Source organism: Drosophila rhopaloa, unplaced genomic scaffold, assembly GCF_018152115.1.
Source record: "Drosophila rhopaloa isolate 14029-0021.01 unplaced genomic scaffold, ASM1815211v1 contig_158, whole genome shotgun sequence".
NCBI classification, from domain to species: domain Eukaryota; kingdom Metazoa; phylum Arthropoda; class Insecta; order Diptera; family Drosophilidae; genus Drosophila; species Drosophila rhopaloa.
In genome coordinates this window covers 366681-390838 of record NW_025335037.1, presented here as the reverse complement: position 1 = coordinate 390838, position 24158 = coordinate 366681, and positions in this window count along the sequence as shown.

The window sequence follows — 24158 nt, the reverse complement described above, 5'->3', positions numbered from 1 at the left end:
GAAAAACTTCGGAGCTAAAGATCTCCGGCTTTAACCAGGTTTCTGTGAACACAATAATATGAGATGCAAAGGAAAGGCTATCAGAATACAATTTAGTGAGTTTGCTACGCAAACCTCTTGCATTCTGATAGGAAAGAAGGAGGTTAGAAGTTAGTTTTTTGAAATTGGCACACTGGTTTGGCCTCGACTAGGAAGTTTTACTCCTACGGGCCCCTTCTTCTTTATCTTAGCCTCGAACTCTTTTACAACCATATTATCCGGCCAAAAGTCGCCCGAGCATATGGCTTCAAAAAGCTCGTTAGGGACAGTTATCTTGAAAGATGAAATGTCTCTAGCATAAGAAAACTTAAACTTTTCCACCTTTACACTATTACAATCGGCTTTAGTTTTGTCTTGTATATAAGACAATACATCAGAAGATGTTTGATCAGGGGAAAGCCGAGAAACGAAAATTTGTTTCTTTAGTGGAACCACTAAAAGGGATTTTGGTGGAGCAGACATTGTTTCTGCAAAACCAACTTGAGCCGGTTGTCCGGACTCAGTAGTCCCTTGTGGTGGTGATACTACATTCTGAGAGATAGGTGGATCCACTAATTGTGAAACCACTACGGACAAATCGGAATTCTTAGAAGTCCCTGGTTGCATGCATTCTGTAACGGATTGTTCGGATACCGAATCTTTTTTAGCTGCTGATCTTAGCAACATTTGAGGGTTTGCTGAAATCAGCTGCTGATCCGCCGGAATGCTCTGTTGTTCTTTTGATTTCGGTTGCGGGGTGTTCCCCTTTTGCTCCTTACCACCAGCGGCCTTTTTGCGCTTAGGGGACTCTTCTAATAGCTTACGACTATTAAACTGCGAGTCCAGCGCAGATAGGAGATCATCAGCTCGGCGAAAACTATCTCTAGCCACTCCGAAACAGCTAATCAGTCCCATCAGGCCGCCTTTAGTTTGGCGCATGAACGATTTCATCTCGTTCGCAACCTCGACACAAGCGTCACAACAAAACTGCAAATTGGGCCCCTTTGAAAGGTCATCACTTGTCCGGCCAGTAAAACCGGCGCACTTGGTGTGCACCATATTTTCACACAGCCAGCAAGTCATATTAGACAGGTCAGCCCTGATTACGAGGCTGCATTTTTTGCAGAAGCAGACTAAATTTTTATTATTCATTTTATTTATTTACCACTGTACCAAGAAAGCGAAATTGAAATTTATAAGCGAGCAGTTATAAGTACCGCAAGAGCGCAGAAACTGCACGCTTAGAACTTTCAAAAGCAAAGAGAGCAAGAGAGCGGGAGCGTTAATAAGTTAAAGTGCATGCACAAAAGAGAAACAGCGTGGATATAAATAGGATAGAAAACACAGATAAGAATTACGAAAAACTAAAACAATTTATTAGTATCAATACAAAGTGCACTCGCGAAGCGAACGGAGTTTAAATTTATGTTTAAATAACCGAAAGAAAATTTAATGTTGTTTTTATAAAACCCACCGATGGGAATAAACGAAAACAAAATACAAAATTCGAAGCGCAGAAAAAAAACACGACCGTTCACTTTGAAAGTCAAAGACGATTTTGGATGTTTCTCCAATGCCTTTGGTGTGTCCTAAGATGAGCGCGCTGGTTGGCTTGTGTTGCGGCGCTTTTGCCTAAACTTCGCTGCAAAACGCTTTTGTGGTCTGGTGGAAATTAATAGCGTGGCCTGTACAACACCAACAACTTGACACTGTCGGACGGAACGCTCGTCCTGTCACGGTCGCCAAATTATGTTCAGACCTTTCTCTGAGTAAATCAGCCGAATTTCTTCGGGTACGGTTGTTGTAAAGTAAAAGCCCAATTTTCTACGTTTTTTGCGCTTCAGTTTATTACTTTCGTCGTTCTTCTCTTTCTTATACACACTAAAAATTACCAAAAAAGCGTCCTTCCAGGATGGTCTTACAAAGTGACCGTTCGAATTATAAAAATATAATATATATATTGGAGAAGATAAAATTCTACTAAGTCAGGAATTGGGCTCCAACACCCTGGAAGACCTAAGTGGACTCCACTCCTGACATAAATAAAAATGTTTAAACGAACACCTGGACACCGTTGAACTATCTCAGCACAGCAGGATCGTTACAACATATACATATATGTGAGGCCATGGGTATTTGCCAGTAGCCACTTTTTAGGTCTAATGTCGACAAGACTCGGGCCTGGCTGAGTCCCTCTAGGAAATAATTAATACGAGGTGTCGGATACGCGTCTGGTATTGACCTCGCGTTTAATTGTCGGAAGTCGACACACATCCGCCACTCGTCATTCTTTTTACGTACTAAGACGATGGGTGCACTGTATGGGCTTTTGGACGGTTCTATCTGCCCTGTGGCTAACAATTCGTTCACCTGGTCGTCGTTCACAACGAGTGTTGCATCACTGGTAGTTAAAATTGCTATAAGTTTTTCTTCTGTGTAAGAATTTTGTTTAATTATATATCTGTGGTATGTTGGATATGAGATTTTGAAACTATAGGAATCTCTGTCAGCTGTCAGTAAGTATATTTGGTTTTTTAAATAAATTGATTGGAGCTTCTACCGAAAATATGAGGAGCCTTCGTCGCTATGGACTGATCCTGAGGAGCTGATTAAATTAATTTCTGCAGGGGCTCGGGATAACGCATCTGCAACTACGTTAGCTACTCCGGGCTTGTACCTAATCTCGTGGTTATACTCGCCAATGAGATCTCTCCAGCGTTTTAGCTTAGCGTTATGATTATTTACACTATTTGAAAAACTCAACGGATAGTTTTCTGTGTATATTATCACCTTCGAATACCCGTAAAGGTAATGTATTAAGCTTTGAAGCAAGCATCTCTTTTTCGTGGGTTATTAAACGTTATTGGCCTATGATTTTGTTCCAATACGGCGCCTATTACGTAGCTTGAAGCATCGATAGTCAGCTAGAATTCTTTTCCGAAACCTGGATATGCAAGAGTTGCATCTCTGTAGACGAGGGTATTTTTATACCCGTTACTCGTAGAGTAAAAGGGTATATTGTATTCGTGCAAAAGTATGTAACAGGTAGAAGGAAGCGTTTCCAACCCTATAAAGTATATATATTCTTGTTCAGGATCACTAGCCGAGTCGATCTAGCCATGTCCGTCTGTCTGTCTGTCCGTATGAACGCTGAGACCTCGGAAACTATAAAAGCTAGAAGATTGGCATTTTGCATGTAAATTTTAGGAGTTCCTACGCAGCGCAAGTTTGTATCAAAATGGTGCCACGCCCCCTCTGACGCCCACAAGCCACAAGCTGTGGCCACAGTTTTGATGCTATTATGAAAATTTTAATTGATATGTATTTGTTTCGTCAATACCTATCGATTGGCCTAATAAAGGTTTGTCACGCCCACTCTAACGCCCAAAAACCCATTAAACGCTTAAGCCTGGCTAGCGCCTACATTTCCGACTTTCATGGCCCGTGGTACCAACATTTTTTTATAATATGTATTTTATAAAAAAAAAAGGCAAAAACCCCAAAAGAAAACTAATTAGTAAGGTCAAATAAGTATTATATTCGCAGTATTAGTAGTAAGTACATAAGTATGCTTTCCGTATGTTACGGATAACATGGGGAACATGGAGATTCCAAACTTGAATAAAGTTTGGCAACTCAAGTCGACTCGTAGGTCCCCAAATTTTATTTTGGTTTGAAAGACCCCGTTGCAAATCAACGGCCTCCACGTGGTGTTCCCTGGGTACCGATTTTAACATAAAAATCGGGAGCTAATTCGAGCGCCGAAAAACATAAAAGAAGGCATATTTATATTAAGTTGTTTAGCTGAGTAACGGGTATCTAATAGTCGAGGCACTCGACTATAGAGTTCTCTCTTGTTAAGTTTCTCGAATGCTGTAATCGCTTCTTTGCTTAGGTGAATAACAGTTTTGCTTGACTTGGTCTTAGATATACGGTCTTCTTCGCCTCTTATGAGAATGGGTAAAGGTTTTGCTATCTTTGCATAGTCTTTTATGAACCGCCTATAATAACCGGTCATGCCTAGAAAAGAAAGAAGATCTTTTAACGTTTTTAATTTTAACGTTTTAATTTTATGTATGTTTGTTTAAACTCCATTTTCTGATATTGTGTACCCCAAGAAATCTACTTCCTTTTTGAAAAAAATGACATTTCTCTATTTGGACTCTCATGTTTCTGTTTTGTAGGGTTGATAATACCTTTTCAAGATTTTGACCGTGGTCTACTTAATTTTTGCTAAAGACTATGATGTCGCCTACGTATACATAGCAAATTTTCCCTATGCATTTTCTTAGTATATCATATAAAGTTCTTTGAAAAATGGATGGGTAATTTATTAGACCAAACGGAAGTCTTGTAAATTCATATTTTCCGCGTTTACAGCGATCACTGTTTTCTCTATGTCCTTGTCTTTCAATGGTATTTGGGGAAACCACTCTTGAGGTCCAATACGGGGATCGGATGCCGATTTGAGATAGTAACTTCATTATGTTTCCTATAATCGATTACTAATCTGTACTTTTTTCTTCGGACTGGCCGGACTGGTGCATAATATGGCGGTCTTGAAGGTCTTATAATGCCGTCTTTTAGTATCTCATTTATTTATTTTTCTACTTTCTGTTTTAATGATATTTTAATTTGTCGTTTATTTCTAAGAATTAATTTATCGTTCTTCGCATCTTAATGGCTCCTAGGCTTTTCATTGTGTCATTGCCCAGTATACCGTGGAAGGTTTTTAGTGTCTATAGTAAAAAAAATTTCATGGGTGTATCTGAAATGTTAGGGAGCTTAAGTATAGCATGTAGTGTTATTTTAGTGGTACCTCCAACTGAGCTAACGGAAACATTTTTCTCATTTTGTTTTGGTACTAATTGGTTTTCAATATAATTTTGATTAAAGTAAGGTATGGAGAAACGATTTATTCTAAAAAATAAAGCTGAATATGGAATTGACTTGGCATTTTGTTGTTTGTTTGGAACGTTGGAGGCACTGAGAGGTCTTTTCCCAGTGAAGATGGGGCGATGAACCTTGTGGAGGCAGCAAAGTTGTGAGATAAAAAAAACACTCGGCGAGCGCAAAGAAATAACGAAAGGGAATTTAAAAAAACACGGTGGGCTTTTCGTAATTGCGCGGAGCGGCCGGGCGATGTTTATTGACTCTGATAGTCTTTAGAGACTTCATGAAGAGCGTGGAAGAGCAGGCAGCCAGAGCGGGGGAGTTGGCGATCGGAGCGGACAAGAGCGGGCCAAAAAGCAGGGTGCTTCGTGGCCTGAACATTCCGCCCCCCCTTGCAATCGCTAGCGTTGCAACGAATCGGGAGAAATTACGGCTGTCTGAAGGCGCCGGACAGGATCCAGCCGAACGCCAGTGTAATTCTTAATGTCAAAAGGGCCGACGTAGTCCATCCCAGTGTGCGTGAATGGCCGGGAAAAAGAAACTCGCTCTTTCGGAAAATTTCCCATCATCTGTACTTGCAATCTCTTCTTGTGGATAACACAGACCTTGCAGGAGTTAATAACTGAATTCACCAATTTCTTTATCTTCGGAACCCAGTATCTTGAACGGGTGAGACGTACCACTAACTGGTTACCTCCGTGTAACGTTATGAGATGCGTAAAGGTTACCTGTAGTCGCGAAAGTGCACATTCGTACGGGAGGATTATCGGATGTCGTTCATCATAACGCAAATTTTCGGAGGCCATACGCCCTTATTAGCCCTTTCTGATCTAGAAAGGGGTTTAAGGAGAGGATTGAACCTGAGGCGGACACAGGACGCTTTTGACTCAAGCTGCAATATTCATTAGTTACATATCTGCGCTGCGTGCCAATCACCATGAGCCGTTCAGCGGCGACGACCCCTGGAAGCGGCGACTGTTTTCTACATCGCTGGACAACGCGATGGACATACGCGAGGACATGCAAAACTCTATCTAACTTGGAAAAGTGATCTAGGATGACTTCTGTCGGAATGGACACCACATGGGCTTTGACAGAACGCTTTTCTACCTCGGTCACCACTAAGTCGGTGCCCTGGCTAGGCCACTGATCTCGTGGCAGTTGCAACCAAGTTGGGTCATGCCACCAAAGAGGGTTATCTACCAGTTCTTGAAGGGGAACTCCCCGACTAGACAAGTCAGCTGGATTATGTTCGGATTGAACATGCGACCAATTAGCTGCCTCTGTGGACTGGGTAATCTTTGTTACCCGGTTGGCAACGAACGTTGTCCACTGGCATAATCGGTAATCGGTCCAACAATGGAGTTTTTACTGGGGCAAAGCGCGTCTTGGCCGTGAAAAAAAATTGTTGTTGAATTGGGAGCGACTCAGAGGTACGCTCACAAGCTTTTTGTTTCAATTCTGATTTCTTAATTCTATTACATGCCGGCCGGCTATGTCGGCAGAGACGCCGGCAGAGCGGCGGTCGACGCTTATGTATAATTGTTTTTATATATGAGAGAGAGAGATACTATGTTCACTTGGCCGTCGGAGCGGTCGCACATATCAAATATGCTTACACTGCAGTTCCCACGCATTTGAGGCGATCATATAACCGGGCACTCGGGAACTGCTAGATTATATATATATTTGTGTTTTGTTATTGTGGCCAAATGCAAAATGCCAAATAAGGTGTCTGTAAGGTGCATTCGATATGTGAACATACTACATCTCCCTCCTTTTGAAAAATAACGTAATTATATGGAGTTATTTTCTAGGTGTATATTTAATATAAATGAAAATATTTTTGTTTTTTTGTTTTTATATGTAGTTTAATTTATTATAAATTGTTTTGAATCAGAAAGTATTGTTTTGAATCAAAAGTGATATTTATATATAATTTATTTATTTATTTTTTTTTTTTTCAATCTAATTATGGTTTGTTTGTGTATGGTTCTTATTGTGTATGGTCATACGTGATACATATATAAGAGAATTAAAGTGATTATAAAAATATAAATATAAAAATTTTTAACCTATCCTTATGAACTGTTTGCTTCTTATTTTTGTTATTTGAAATTACTATGTTTTCTCTTTCTTCTATACTTTCTACCTTATATGGTCCAGTGTATTTATAGTCTAGCTTGTGTCCTGTTTCATTTTTTAGTAAAACTTGGTCTCCGATTTTTAAATCAAAGTTCAAAATATTTCTGTCATAGTTAAGTTTTTGTTTGTGTTTATGGCATTCTAGCATTAATCTAGCTCTCTTAAATGCTTGTTCTAGTCTAAACTTAGATTCTTTAGCGTAATCATCTGTGTTATATAATGGTTGTATATTATCTATACTATTGAAGTGTTTGGCTAAATTAGATGTTTTACCAAAAACTAACTCGTATGGACAATAGTCATGTGCCATAGAGGGTGTTGTGTTGAAACAGTATACGAAGTATTGCAACCATACATCCCAATCTGTTTTATCAACTGAGATGTATGAGCGGATGAACTCATTAAATGTTCTGTGGCTTCGCTCCACGGTTCCTACAGTCTGGTGATGATGTGCTGTTGAAGTTATGTTTTTGATATTTAAGTTTTTACATAAATCTTCAATTATCGAATTTTTGTATTCTGTTCCCATGTCCGTAATGAACGTCTTCATTGGACCGTTCTTCAGAATAAAATCTTCGAATATAGCTTTTGCTACTGTTTTTGCACTTTTGTTCCTGATTGGTATTGCTACAAGGTACTTAGTTAAATCGCAAATTAGCGTTACTATGTATTCATTTCCTTGTTCAGATTTAGGTAGTGGACCGATCCACAATTACCCTGTCGAAAGCCGTTTGTGGCGTTTCGGTGATAGTTAATGGGGTCTTTGTATGTTTTGTTGTCTTTGCTTTTTGGCATTTAGGACATTTTCTTATATATTTTGTTATATCTTTGGTCATGTTTTTCCAATAATAATGCCTTTTTATTTTTGCTAATGTTCTAGCTATGCCTGTATGACCTCCCTGTATTGGATCATCATGGAATGTAAACAGTAATGCTTCTTTCTCTTTATCATTATTTGATAATTGGGTCACCGGCTTGAGTAGCGCTACTCTTAATGATTGTAATTTTTTATTGCCCCTAATTTTAAAAGATTCCATTGAAATGGTTTCAAAGATCTTTTCGCTCGGTGCCACTTTGAGTTGGCTGATATTAAGTATACCGGCTTCTTTTTCAAGCCTTTGAAAGAACTGACCTAAGTCGAGAATTTCATTGGTGTACAAATCGCTAACATCAATTCTTGCTATAACCTTTTTTCCATGCTTTAGTAAGCAAAGTGAATCAGTTATTCGCAAGGTCACTACTTTTCGTACCGCGTCATTAACAATGACTTCGTATACGTTGGGCTGAGAAGCTTTATTTAGAATATGCCTAGGCAAATCTATTTTTTCTTTTTCTGTTCCTGCGCAGGAATTTTTCTGTTTACTTTGATTTCTGGTAGTGACTTTCAGAATTTTATTATTTGTCTGGATATTTTTTAAATCCGTTATTGTTATTCTTGATAGCGCGTCGGCTATATGGTTGTCTTTTCTCTTAAGATATTCCACAGTAAAATCATATTCTTCCAAGTCTAATCTCATTCGTATTAATTATACCCGTTACTCGTAGAGTAAAAGGGTATATTGTATTTGTGCAAAAGTATGTAACAGCTAGAAGGAAGCGTTTCCGACCCTATAAAGTATATATATTCTTGATCAGGGTCACTAGCCGAGTCGATATAGCCATGTCCGTCTGTCCGTCTGTCTGTCCGTCTGTCTGTCCGTATGAACGCTGAGATCTCGGAAACTATAAAAGCTAGAAGATTGACATTTTGCATGTAGATTTTAGGAGTTCCTACGCAGCGCAAGTTTGTTTCAAAAAGGTGCCACGCCCCCTTTAACGCCCACAATCGCTTATATACGATTTTAAAAATTTGAATATTTCGGAAAAGTAAAAATGCAGTTTTATTGTGTTTATCAATACCTATCGAAATGTAGAAGAAATTTTTCAAATCGGACCATTCGTTAAAAAGTTATGCGTGATCAAAGTTTCTATTTCCATCTCCCTCGCACTCCCTTTACCTGAGTAACGGGTATATGATAGTCGGGGCACCCGACTATAGCGTTCTCTCTTGTTTTGAACTTGGATTTGTCATTGAAAATAGATAGGTTAATGGCCTATGGTCTGATTTGACTGTGAAATGTTTTCCATAAATATATGGTCGAAAATGGTTAATTGCCCAGTGGATAGCTGCTAGCTCTTGTTCTGTTGTATTTTTATTACTTTCTCCTTTCGTAAAGGATCTTGATGCATAGGCTACTGGTAGCTGAATGTTATTGTAATCTTGAGCAAGAACAGCTCCACATGCTTGTTTGCTTGCATCTGTTGTTATGCAAAATTCTTTATTAAAATCGGGATATTGCAATAATGGGTTTTATCAATTGGGTTTTTAGGTATTCGAATGCGTTTTGACATTTATCTGTCCATTCAAATTTAACATTCTTTTTACATAATCTAGTTATGTGAGGGGAGTAATCGGAAAATTTTTTAATAAAACGTCTGTAGTAATTGCAAAATGCAACGAATCTTCTAGCGCTGTCTGCGTCCGTTGGGACTGGGTATTTTTCTATTACTTCGTATTTTTTACTATCTGGTAAAATACCTTGGTCAGTACACTTGTGTCCAAGAAAGGTCACTTCGTGTCTGAAAAATGTGCACTTCTCTGAGTGCAGTTTAAGATTGTTTTTTCTACATAGATCAAAAACGTTTGTAAGATTTTTAATCATGTGTTTTCTGAACAACCGATGACAATTAGGTCATCCATATACAAGAATGCCTGAGAAGGTTCGATACCTGAAAATGGAATTGTCATCATTCTTTGGAAAGAATTTGGCGCTATTTTTAATCCATAAGGTAATCGTGTAAAACGATAGGAGCCATTGCTCGTGGAAAAGGACGTTATATTTCTAGACGTATCTTCGAGTTCTATCTGATGAAATCCTGACATTAGATCTAGACATGAAAAGTATTTAGCTCTACCTAATTGGTCAAGAATATCGTCTATTCTTGGTAGTGGAAATTTATCTGATAAAATTTTTTTTGTTAATTTGGCGGTAATCAATTACTAAACGCCATATTTTTGTATCGCAATTTGGTAATGATTTTTTCGGGACTATTAATAATGGACTGTTGTATTCTGAAACTGATGGTTCTATTATTTTATCTTTAATTAGTTTTTCTACTTGTTTTTCTACTTCTTCTTTTTGACTGTGGGGGATTCTGTAATTATACCCGTTACTCGTAGAGTTAAAGGGTATATTGTATTCGTGCAAAAGTATGTAACAGCTAGAAGGAAGCGTTTCCGACCCTATAAAGTATATATATTCTTGATCAGGGTCACTAGCCGAGTCGATATAGCCATGTCCGTCTGTCCGTCTGTCTGTCCGTCTGTCTGTCCGTATGAACGCTGAGATCTCGGAAACTATAAAAGCTAGAAGATTGGCATTTTGCAAGCAGATTCTAGGAGTTCCTACGCAGCGCAAGTTTGTTTCAAAATGGTGCCACGCCCCTTTAACGCCCACAATCGCTTATATACGATTTTAAAAATTTAAATATTTCGGAAAAGTAAAAATGCAGTTTTATTGTGTTTATCAATACCTATCGAAATGTAGAAGAAATTTTTCAAATCGGACCATTCGTTAAAAAGTTATGCGTGATCAAAATTTCTATCTCCATCTCCCTCGCACTCCCTTTACCTGAGTAACGGGTATCTGATAGTCGGGGCACCCGACTATAGCGTTCTCTCTTGTTTTTTATGTATACTGGTTCATCATCTTTCATTCTTATTTTTTGTTATTAGAAATTATTAGTTGATATCGGTTCGGTTTCTATTCCGAATATATCTGTGTATTTGGTGCATAATTCTTTAAGTATTTCTTTAAATTGAGGCGGGAAATTTTTGTTAAGTTTTTCAAAGATTTCTTCTTTATTTGTATTTTTATTGGATTTAATTATATCGTAATTATCCAATGGTTCGACTTTAAGTGTATTTAATTGAAGAATTGCTGTTTTATTTGTTGTATTTAGAATTCGGACAAAGGTGTTTTTAGAATCTGCAATGGTATTTCCAATGAATACACCATTTTGGATTTCTTGGTTTGGTATTAATATATACCTGGTTGCTGAATTTATACTTATTTTTCGGACGACTTCAGATCCAGCTGGTAAAATTGTCGAATTATTTTCGAGTGTATGATTTATCGGAATATTAATCGGATTATAGAGGTTATCTGGTCTCAGTATGAGCCAATCGTTTTCTGGTTTTAAATGTATTTGACAATTGTATTTTTTCATAAAATCTATTCCTATAATTCCATCACATGGAATAGGAAAGTTGAACGTTACTATATGGAAACAAGAGAGAACGCTATAGTCGGGTGCCCCGACTATCATATACCCGTTACTCAGGTAAAGGGAGTGCGAGGGAGATGGAGATAGAAACTTTGATCACGCATAACTTTTTAACGAATGGTCCGATTTGAAAAATTTCTTCTACATTTCGATAGGTATTGATAAATACAATAAAACTGCATTTTTACTTTTCCGAAATATTTATATTTTTAAAATCATATATAAGCGATTGTGGGCGTTAAAGGGGGCGTGGCACCTTTTTGAAACAAACTTGCGCTGCGTAGGAACACCTAGAATCTGCATGCAAAATGCCAATCTTCTAGCTTTTATAGTTTCCGAGATCTCAGCGTTCATACGGACGGACAGACGGACAGACAGACAGACGGACATGGCTATATCGACTCGGCTAGTGACCCTGATCATGAATATATATACTTTATAGGGTCGGAAACGCTTCCTTCTAGCTGTTACATACTTTTGCACGAATACAATATACCCTTTTACTCTACGAGTAACGGGTATAATTATGTGGTATGGCATAGTTGCCTGATAGAAGTTCTATTGCTGCTAAACCTTTTGAATTTGTTGTTCCTTCACCAACGCCTGATATTTGCGTAATATTTTTATAGTCAACATTGTTAAATGAGTCTGAGGATTCTTTGATTAAAGAGATGTCTGCACCTGTATCAACTAGTAATTTATATAATTTATTTGTGTTTTCATTTTTAAGTGAAATGAAAAGATTGAAGTTAAGATTGATAGTGTGAACCATATTCTTTACTGGGTTTTTTATCTTAAGGGTCTTTATTGGTTTTCCGAAGTTGTTTGTACTTGTCGGACATTATTGTTGTTATTTTGTCTGTTTGCATTTGTATTGGTATTGTTATTACCATTGGCGTTGTTATTGGAGTTATATCCATTATTGTTTCCACCACGGTTGTTTCCTCTATAATTACCACGACCTCTGTAGTTATTGTTGGTCTGGTTATTATAGTTTCGGTTATAACCGTTATTTTGGTTATAACCATTGGTTTGGTAATATCCATTATTTTGATAATTACCTCTGTTGTTACCCCTACCGCGATAATTATTTCTGAAGTTATTACCACGATAGTTGTTTCCTTTTTGTGTGTATAGGATCGAGTTGGCGTTGCCTGTCATCTCAGTACTACACTGTATGTATTTCGTGACGGCTTCATTCATTGTTGAAAAGTTGCCAGCTTCTAGGATAGTTTAAGTCGGCCATGCTCACAATTTTTGATCATTGTGGTTATAGCTTCCTTTGTGCTGAACTTGTCGGCATGTTCAGCCGGTAGTCCTTCGTCAATGTATGAAGCTTCAAGGAGCTTTCGTAGGTTGTCTATTTCATTTGTAAATTTTTCTGCTGTTTTGCCTTTTTGGCTTGTTTTAGCCATTTTTGCTTTGACAACGTCAGATGTTTCACCGACAATAGTGTCTTGCAGTTTTTGGATTATTGATTTTATCGTTAGTTCATTTTGAACCTTATATAGTGTAGATCCTACAATTTTTGATTTGACGACTTCTACAGCCAAATCTTCAAACGTTCCCTTTGTCAGTTCAACCAGCTTCAAAGCTGTTACAAATCTTTGCAAGAGTATTTTTTGTCCGTTAAATTCCGGAATGGCACTTGATATTTCTTTAATATATGCCCGTTGGGCAGCTGGATCTGTCATTATGTTTTCTTTTGTTTCTACTATATTTGTATCTGAATCTATATTTTCGTCTTCTTCTGTTTCTGACTCTTCTGCTGTAATAAATGCAGGGATTGAGAGATCGTGTAGATCTTTTTCATTTATTTCGATATCTTTGCTTGTATCTGAATCTTCTTCTTCTGCTGGGGCTTTTTGTTGGTCTAATGTTAAAGGCGTATTCAAAATTGTCGGGATATATATTTTTAAATCATACTTATCCTTGACAGTTATTAGGTTTGCCCGCAATCTTATCAATATTTTGGATAATTTTGATAAGTTTGTCTTGTAAATTATTTCCCTATTTTCATGCATGTTCTTGCCTGATTGTAAGAGTCTACAAGAATTTTTGCATGTTTATCTACTGTTTCTTTTTGTGTTTGCCTTTTTTGGCTTACACATTTGTAAGACTTTTCAAATGTTTCTTTTAATTCTCGGATATGGAGTATTAATTGCTCCCATTCCATATTTAATTTTTAGTCATCATTATACCCTTGCAGAGGGTATTATAATTTTGGTCAAAAGTGTGCAACGCAGTGAAGGAGACATCTCCGACCATATAAAGTATATATATTCTTGATCAGGATCACCTCCTGAGTTGATATAAGCATGTCCGTCTGTCCGTCTGTCCGTCTGTCCGTCCGTCCGTCTGTCCGTCTGTCCGTCTGTCCGTCTGTCCGTCTGTCTGTCCGTCTGTCTGTTTCTACGCGAACTAGTCTCTCAGTTTTAAAGATATCGAATTGAAACTTTGCACACACCCTTCTTTCCTTTGCACGCAGTATATAAGTCGGAACGGCCGGGATCGGCCGACTATATCCTATAGCTGCCATATAACTGAACGATCGAAAATGCCATAACTTTGGTGTTTTTAAAGTTAGGAAGTTGGTATTTTCTATGGGTTTTACATTTGGCCAATCAATTTGACGTACCAAATTTTATAAGGATCGGCCGACTATATCCTATAGCTGCCATATAACTGAACGATCGGAAATGCCACAACTTTGGTGTTTGTAAAGTTAGGAAGTTGGGATTTTCTATGTGTTTTGTATTTGGCCAATCAATTTGACGTACCAAATTTTATAAGGATCGGCTGACTATATCCTATAGCTGCCATATAACTGATTGATCGGAAATGCCATAACTTTGGTGTTTGTAAAGTTAGGAAGTTGGGATTTTCTATGGGTTTTGTATTTGGCCAATCAATTTGACGTACCAAGTTTTATAAGGATCGGCCGACTATATCCTATAGCTGCCATATAACTGATTGATCGGAAATGCCATAACTTTGGTGTTTGTAAAGTTAGGAAGTTGGGATTTTCTATGGGTTTTATTTTTATACCCTTGCAGAGGGTATTATAATTTTGGTCAAAAGTGTGCAACGCAGTGAAGGAGACATCTCCGACCCTATAAAGTATATATATTCTTGATCAGGATCACCTCCTGAGTTGATATAAGCATGTCCGTCTGTCCGTCTGTCTGTCCGTCTGTCTGTTTCTACGCGAACTAGTCTCTCAGTTTTAAAGATATCGAATTGAAACTTTACACACACCCTTCTTTCCTTTGCACGCAGTATATAAGTCGGAACGGCCGGGATCGGCCGACTATATCCTATAGCTGCCATATAACTGATTGATCGGAAATGCCATAACTCTGCTGTTTGTTAAGTTAGGAAGTTGGGACTCTCTATGGGTATTATATTTGGCCGACTATATCCTATAGCTGCTATATAACTGATTGATCGGAAATGCCATAACTTTGGTGTTTGTTAAGTTAGGAAGTTGGTATTTTCTATGGGTTTTATTTTTGCCCAATCAATCCGACATATCAAATTTCATAAGGATCGGCCGACTATATTCTATAGCTGCCATATACATAACTGAACGATTGGAAATGCCATAACTTTGGTGTTTTTAAAGTTAGGAAGTTGGGATTTTTTATGAGTATTAAGAATGCATCATATGAATAATTTTGGAGAATATAATTTGCAGAATATTCTGCAAGGGTATTTCAACTTCGGCTCCGCCCGAAGTTAGCTTTCCTTTCTTGTTTTTTTTTATCTTTACTTGTGCATTATTTTTAGCACGTTAATATGTCCTAAGACTGGGTGTATGTTGATTTCGGAGAATACTTTACAGTTTCTCACGGTAGACAGTACTATGGCCTTTTGCGTTCTGATTCAAGATCGTATTCTCAAAATTTGGCTCGTTAGCCAATGTAACTCTAAGGCACTCTGTTGTATTCATTTTAATAATTTTCTTTTTTTTTTTAACGGGTATTTTAATTCTCTTACATATACAATTTAATTTAAATTTAATTTTCTGTTTTAATTTCTTTTTTTTTGTATTTTATTATTAATAATTGTTTGGCGCTTGTTAAATTAGATTTTATCCAGATCATTAGCCTGGCTTCTGTTAATGGCTCTCTTTGATACACATTTGTTGTGGAACATATAGGCCTTATATAAAATAAATGCGCTCATAAAGAAAACAATTATTGATAGTATATTCGTTAATTTGAAATCAATATTTTGTGATTCAATTTTATTTATTATGTTAGCAGTGGAATCCACTGACTTAACGTCTACTAATCCCATATTGGGTATTTTTTCTGTCTCGTTTGTGGGGTCTGTTTTGGATATTGAATTGCTTTTAAATGAGACTTTCATGTATATAAAATTTTACAGTACATTAAATTAGTATATCATTTTTTTAAACATGTATATTCACAATTAGGGTTTTCGAAATGACCTTTACAATCAGGAGGGCACTTAGGCTTCCTCGCTTCTTTCATGTCCTGCTTATTTTTATAAGCTTGTAATTCCCTATATGTATTTTCTAATTCTTCTTTAATTTTTAAGTTCTCTTCCCATGGTACTGGGGTTGATTTTGTATCATAAAGTTGCCTATTTAATTCCTTTATCTTGAGATTTAGGAAATTTTTCTGTCCTCCTCCTCTTTTTTTACTTATTTTTCTTGATTTAGGCATTTATAATTTTTCTTTTTGTATGGAGGTATTTATTTATTTTACAGGTATCCCTACCTAGGTAAAAAAAAATGAAGACCCGCAGCTAGAAACTGCCTGGTCTGTACAATATTATTAATATTATTTTTGCATCGCAGATGCTTAAATTTATATATAAAAAAAAGTAATGTTGGGCGCTATTGGAAGCGCTGTCGGTTCACTTTTCCGTGGTCCGGCTTGGCGCGCCGAACGGGACCGGTGCTGGCTGTACAGGCTATTTCATCTATCGTTGGGATACACTTCTAGTCTCTGTGCATCCCTTTGCTCAATAGGAGCAGGTGCCGCCCACGAAGGTGAAGAAGGCGGATTGCCTTCCGCACTCATATATTTACAGCGTTGGTGTAGAAGGATTTGCCATTCCTTCCACACTTGTCGAATTTTCGTTGTCCGGGGCCTCTGGGCTCAGGCGGTACCGGTGCCGGTCATCGCACAGGTGTCGTTGGTTGTTTTAGTTGTTGGTTGCTCCAATTCTTGTTATAATTTTTTGTGCAGTCTTTATTATATTTGCACTGTTTTCGCATTTTTCAAATTCTTTTTGTGCGTTTTATTTATGTCACTCGCACTCACACGCACATTTTTCACATATATATGTAATTTAATGTGAAAAATGTGCGTTTTTTGTTTTTATCGATTATAACCTTAGTCACGGTCGCCATGTGTTATGTTTCCTTTATGAGGCTTTGTTAAAAAATTGTTGTTGAATTGGGAGCGACTCAGAGGTACGCTCCCAAGCTTTTTATTTTCAATTCTGATTTCTTAATTCTATTACATGTTTGCATAAAGCTAAGATCGGCCGGCTATGTCGGCAGAGACGCCGGCAGAGCGGCGGTCGACGCTTATGTATAATTGTCTTTATATATGAGAGAGAGAGATACTATGTTCACTTGGCCTTCGGAGCGGTCGCACATATCAAATATGCTTACACTGCAGTTCCCACGCATTCGAGGGCGATCATATAACCGGGCACTCGGGAACTGCTAGATTTATATATTTGTGTTTTGTTATTGTGGCCAAATGCAAAATGCCAAATAAGGTGTCTGTACTTAAATCGATGCGTAACACTGAGTACAGTGTGCATTCGATATGTGAACATACTACAAGATGCACTTCCGTCGTATGCCCCATCTATGCTCTTTGAGAGGCGTCACAGAATCCGTGATGCTCTACTCGAAATTCTGGGCGAAAGGAAACCCATCTTGGAATTCGGACCTGATCTAGGACCGAGTAACTTTGGAGAAAGTCGCGCCACCTTTGGCACAGCTCAATTGGAAGTTCATCGCCCACACTAGCTCCTGAAGCCAAATCTCTTGCATTAAGATTTTGGCACACACAACAAATGGATCAAACAGCTTGACAATTTGGGAAAGGACCTGGCATTTTGTGGGGAGATTTCCGTTGTCAACGCTGGTGGGACGAAGAAAAATTCATCGGACGTCGCTTTCCAACGTACGCCGAGAGTTTTGGCTGTACTTTCAGTGTCGATTTCGAGAAAGTCTGTGTTCAGAAGAAGATTGCTTTGGATATGAGCTAAGATTTCCTTGTGGAGGTCCATTTTCTTAATGGAAACCCGCGGAATCTAGGGCACTTTGTAGCTCCCGAACAATGAGCTGAGCGTCCTCTGCGGAGTCAGCTCGCGAAAGAACATCATCGGCTTACATGTAATTCCGAATGACATTACTCACTCTTGGATGGCTCAGCTGTACGTTTGTCGCCAGCTGTTGCAGAACTCTAATCGCCATGAAGGGCGCACAGTTGACTCCAAACGTTACCGTCTTGAGTTCAAAATCCGGAATATGAGGGAGAGATTTTTAACTCAAGACGGTAACGTTGCGGAATAAAATGCGCTGGAACGGGGTGAGGTTTGGGTCTACCTAAATTTGTCGATACATCTTCTCGATATCTCCACTATAGACGTATCGGAAATAACGCCACTTTAGGATTTGAATGGTTATGTCGGGCTGTAAGACTGGGCCAGCATGAAGGATGTTAATTAGGCTGACCCCATTTTCTGAAGGGCTGGAGGCATTGAATACCACCCGAAGCTTGGTGGTCGTACTTTCCGGCTTGAGCACGGCATGATGCGGAAGGTAATAGCTGGCAGCATCATGGGTGGGATGTACCTCTCTCATGTGGTTGAGATTGAGATATTCTTGTATCACGGAGTCGTACTTAGTTTTCTGCTGACTGTCCCTTTTTAGGCGTTGCTCATTCCTTAAAAATTGGGCTAGCACAGATGATCTGGAATATCCTAGGGCGGACTTTACGTTTTCGGAATCACGGACAGGATGGAAGAATTTCCGCTAGTTGCGGAAGAACGTAGGCAGTCGTACTTAACTGTAAGCTAGGCCGGTTTGGCGAACGAATAGTAAACTGACAGAGCTTATTGGATTCAGCGGATACTGTTTGATTTAAGCCTGATACCTGAGCTTGGATAACTTGATAAGGCAACTTAATTATGTTGAAAAGCCGCTCAGTGATAAAGGTTGCCACCTGAATCTATCAGAGCACCAGCAAAACTGATCTATACCCCGTCGCAAAGTAATTTTGCACAGTGGAGACCGTAGCAATGGTAGCCGCGGGAACGGGTGTATTTGGTCTTGGTCTGGGTGACGGAGTCGGATTGGAACGCGCTGGGTGTGAGTTGCCTCGGTGTAGTAGCGTATGATGGCGGCCGCGGCACGTGAAGCAGTTATGAGTGCTTTCGCAATCACGCAGCTGATGTCCACGTGCCCAACAGTTCAGGCACAGCCTTTTTTCTTTTATGTAATCGGACCCCTCATCGACAGACATCCGGAGAAACCGGGGGCATGTGCGTACGGGATGGTTTTCCCGATTACACAAATCACACCCTCTAGGTCTGGGTGCTACCCTTGCCTCGTAGGAATTTATCCTCCGAGACGCAGAATTGGATATCGATGCTCTGTTCTGAGACTGACTAGTGTCCGGTGACGCTCAGCTAGGAACCCATTTAGTTCTTGCCAAGTAGGAATATTGGCCTTGTCGTGTAGCGACTGTTCCCATAAGGAAAGCTGGAGCTTCGGGAGTTTGGAGGAGCACTTGTAAACCAGAAGGCAATCATAATTTTCAATATTGATTCCGCACATTTCCAGCGCCTCGAGGCACCCTTGGATGGTGCTTTTCAATTCTCGTAAAGCCGAACCAGATTCCTGAGTGACTGACTGCTCATTAAACAATATTTTCAGTTGGCTGTTTACTAACAATCTTTTGTTTTCGAAACGCTCAGTTAGGTTAGCCCAAGCTGAGCAAAAACCATCGTTAGTGAGAGACGTTTTAGAAACTATGGTGTGCGCGTCGCCACTCGTTTTGGCGTTAAGGTGGAATAATTTTTCGACTGGCGTTAGCCTCGGATTGTTAATATAAATGGCCGTGAACAAATCCCTAAATGTCGGTCATCGAAGATAATCGCCAGTGAAAACCTCGGTATCGCACGGAGGAAGCCGACAGCCTGATTGTGTTGGTATACCGAAAATGCTCTCCAGAAAAAGCTGCAACGAACATACTTCTATCTCTGTCTCTCGCAGTGGCTCAAGCATACACGCACAACAATCGTAGTGTGTATCTCTCTTTCAAACCTCTATCCTCACGCAACATCTCTCTCTCAAACCTCTAACCTCACGCAACATCTCTCTCTCATGTTCGCATCGAACTATCCTGACCATCTGGCGAATAGAAGGATCAAAGCGTACTAACAAACAACCGTTATAGTGTAGAGACAAGAAATGCCACTTGGTACGCGTATTTGATTTAAGTCTTTTACACTGACTACCATAATTTAAGATCCGACACGGCCATTCTGACAATTACACGTCCTCGTGTACTGTAACCTTAATATTACAAATATGACTTATAGATCCGTGATTATAGCTTGTGTTTTTTTTACACATCAATTTCAAATACCATTTATTTATTCGATATATGGCCTTACACTTAACATTTTCGCTTATTTCAAAGTCTTTCTATATTTTACATTTTACACAACATTATAAACAAATTTCAATTATTATTCTCATTACATAATCAAATTCATGTTAACATTTAATTCATTACATTTGCTTCTCAGCAATTCAAAATTCGACTCTAGTTATCGTCACTATGATTTCCTTTTGATTAAGAGCATAGTCCCTTCAAGAGCGCCTCACGCCATGTTCCAACTTTGCGCTATCATATCCGCGATCTGAGCACCACACCTTTCGTACAGGCTGTAGCAATAGCCGTACTTCGACTTGAGAATTGGCAAGCTCTCAGCTGCACTTTCTCCGCTACCATGCACGTGGTACAGACATCATAGCCTTTCTTAATGCGGGCTCATACATCTCGGACTTCGTCTCGGCGAAGGTTTAGGACGGATAGAGTCGGAGGGACCGCCGAGGATATGCTCATTCGTGCTTCCAATTCGGACAGTCGATCCGAGACCTCAATGAATTGGTTTATAGCGATTTCGGACGCCGTTGCAGTCATTTTACTCTTTCGACAGGAAAAGGAGACGGTTTAGGAGGTGGCGACTTTACCTCTTTATGTGTGGGCGGAGTGAGCGCCCTTTTTTTTCATTTTTAATAAGTTTCAGAAGAAATACTGAAAAAAAATAAAAAAAAATACCGAAAAAATACCCAACCAGTTTGTTGGAGTAGAGGAGTATTTATCTCGTTTTTGGTCTCAACGAAAAAAAAAAATATATATATATCACGGTATTTAATGATCGGGCAATAATAAATAATGTGATGTTCACACTCGGATTGGTTGAACAACAAAAAAAAATATGGAAATGCCAATTGAATTTGGTTTTGTATTGGTCGGAATTTAATTATTTAATCGGAATAAATTGTGATATTTAATTATTTGATCGGAATAATAAAGGGTGCACAAAAAATAAAGGGTGCACAAAAAATAAAGGGTGCACAAAGCCCCTTTTTTTCTATGTATGTTCGCGCTCACGCAACAACCTCTGGAATTAAAGAGAGAGAGAAAACACTGGAAACAAAAAGTTTTATTATTTATTTTATTTTTGTTTATATTTGATTAACTGTATATTTGAGTTGACCGACGGAAAACTTTTAGCTGGTATATTTTCGCTGTTGGGCTTAGAAAATATGATGTATGTAATATATATGTATGTATGTAGGAAAATACATGTATTTAATATATATTTATGTAGGAAAATATATGTATGTAATATATATGTTTGTAGGAAAACATATGTATGTCGGGTTGGTATTATTATCGTCCATATTTAATTACGCAGATTGTATACGCCGAATAAACTTGATCACGCCATGGCAACTTAAAAGTGTCCGCCAACATTCTAGCATACCGAAAATGCTCTCCAGAAAAAGCTGCAACGAACATACTTCTATCTCTGTCTCTCGCAGTGGCTCAAGCATACACACACAACAATCGTAGTGTGTATCTCTCTTTCAAACCTCTATCCTCACGCAACATCTCTCTCTCAAACCTCTAACCTCACGCAACATCTCTCTCTCATGTTCGCATCGAACTATCCTGACCATCTGGCGAATAGAAGGATCAAAGCGTACTAACAAACAACCGTTATAGTGTAGAGACAAGAAATGCCACTTGGTACGCGTATTTGATTTAAGTCTTTTACACTGACTACCATAATTTAAGATCCGACACGGCCATTCTGACAATTACACGTCCTCGTGTACTGTAACCTTAATATTACAAATATGACTTATAGATCCGTGATTATAGCTTGTGTTTTTTTTACACATCAATTTCAAATACCATTTATTTATTCGATATATGGCCTTACACTTAACATTTTCGCTTATTTCAAAGTCTTTCTATATTTTACATTCTACACAACATTATAAACAAATTTCAATTATTATTCTCATTACATAATCAAATTCATGTTAACATTTAATTCATTACATTTGCTTCTCAGCAATTCAAAATTCGACTCTAGTTATCGTCACTATGATTTCCTTTTGATTAAGAGCATAGTCCCTTCAAGAGCGCCACACGCCATGTTCCAACTTTCGTCTTTCACTTGTGCTTGCCCAATGACGTAGATAGCTCAAATCTCAAAACCATGTCTTTAACTCATACATTTCAATCAAATATTGTCATAAACTTTGCAGCCGCCAGGTTATTTCCGCTCGAATTCTCAAACACATCCGCCATTCACAAACATTTTCTTATCGAAGTCTATTGCAACTTCATTTCAACCATTCCATACTCTATATGGACATTTTGTTAATCACATAACATATCCTCTCACACGGATATATTATAACCATTTCAACAATTCTCAGGCGGGCACTCCAATTCACTCGGAACATAACCATCCGGCATCTTTCTCAAATCTTCATGACAATATTTATAAGTTCTTTTATTATGCAATGACTTCAAGATATATCTATCTCCTTCTAAAACTTCACTAACCAAAAATGGTCCTTTAAACTTTGCATCCAATTTAGTTTGATGTCGTTCTTCACTTTTCAGTAAAACAAAATCTCCAATTTTATGTTGTTCCACTGCTGCTTTATTTTTATCGAACCTTAATTTGTCGTAACTAGCTTGATTATTCATATTTTCAATTGCCCTATCTCTAGCATAAACTTTATCTACCTCCATCTCTGTATCATACGGTGGAATCAAGCCCAAAGGACGAGCCTCCTTGCCGACAAGCAACTCTAGGGGACTTGCTTTGGTTGCACTACTAACTGTGCAATTCAAGGCAAGTTGTACCTCACCTAAAGCATCTTGCCAAGATCGGTGACTTGATTCAACCGCTGACAGATTCTTAAGTGTACTCATCACACGTTCAACTTGACCGTTTGCACGGCTTTCTCCTGTAGCTATAAGATGAAGCTTAAACTTCTGTGATGTACAAAATTCTGAAAATTTCCCACTAGTAAAACATCTACCCTGATCAGCTATTATACGCTGCGGTATTCCGAACAAAGAAATAGATGATTTCATTGCCTGAATACAACTGTCAGAATCTAATCTTAAAGTATGGAACAAATAAACAAATTTTGTTAAAGCATCAATTTGTACTTTCACATATTCCTTAAGATCATTCTTCCCACTTAATTTTCCAGTAATGTCGATATGCACACTCACTTTTGGAATTGGATGTAACTCGGCTTGTATCTTCCCAGATGAACCCTTAACAGTTTTACATGTAATGCAGCTATCGACAAACTTTCTAACATATTTATTCATCTTAGCAAACCAATAATATTGATAAGTCTTGTCAAGAGTCTTTTTCCATCCCAAAAGCATGATGGACTCGTGCACTTGATTTGTTACCGACCATCGAAATGCGTGGGGCACTACTGGCAAACAACGGGTTCTTCCATTTCTCTGAACTTTACGAAACAAAACACCTTTTCTCAACTCATAAGTCTGTGCAACATCATCTGTCAACTCTTTAGAGTTAAGTTTGTTAATGATATCAGGCTTGGTCTGAGGAACTTGTGAGATGGTTCTGAAGCCGGCTAGCTGGGGCGACCGAGCGGGTCGCAGGTTGCGGATAGCGGACGACCTCACTCGAGGCCAACTGCGAATAAGCTGGCGGTGGAAATCAAACACGGAATCGTGGACGGAAACCCCAGCAAATAAGCAGTCCCGGACAACCAGCGGGTATCTTGCAACGAGGCAGTACCGACGATGCGATTTGTTCAGCTGCATCTAAACAGTTGCTTTACACAAACCCAATATCCCCCACACACCACCTACCCACTTCCTCTCCCAAACAATATCTCACTCCGGGCCGGACTACGGTGTAATCTTGAACGTGCCAAGAGTCAGCCTGACTGGGGGCCCGGATCAACAACTAGCTCAGTCTCACACGGTGGGCTCAGGGAGATGGAGACCCCCTGTTCTATCTACCGCCTTACCCGGGTAACGCGGATCTCTGCCCGGGCGGACCTTTCCACTTCTCCGCAGCTCGTGGGACCAACTATGGAAGCACACATAAAAACACAAACAAAAAAACGGAGACGGGAACTCCACAAAAACCCAGCGCTGCAAAGACGAACGATGGTTCCACTGCAA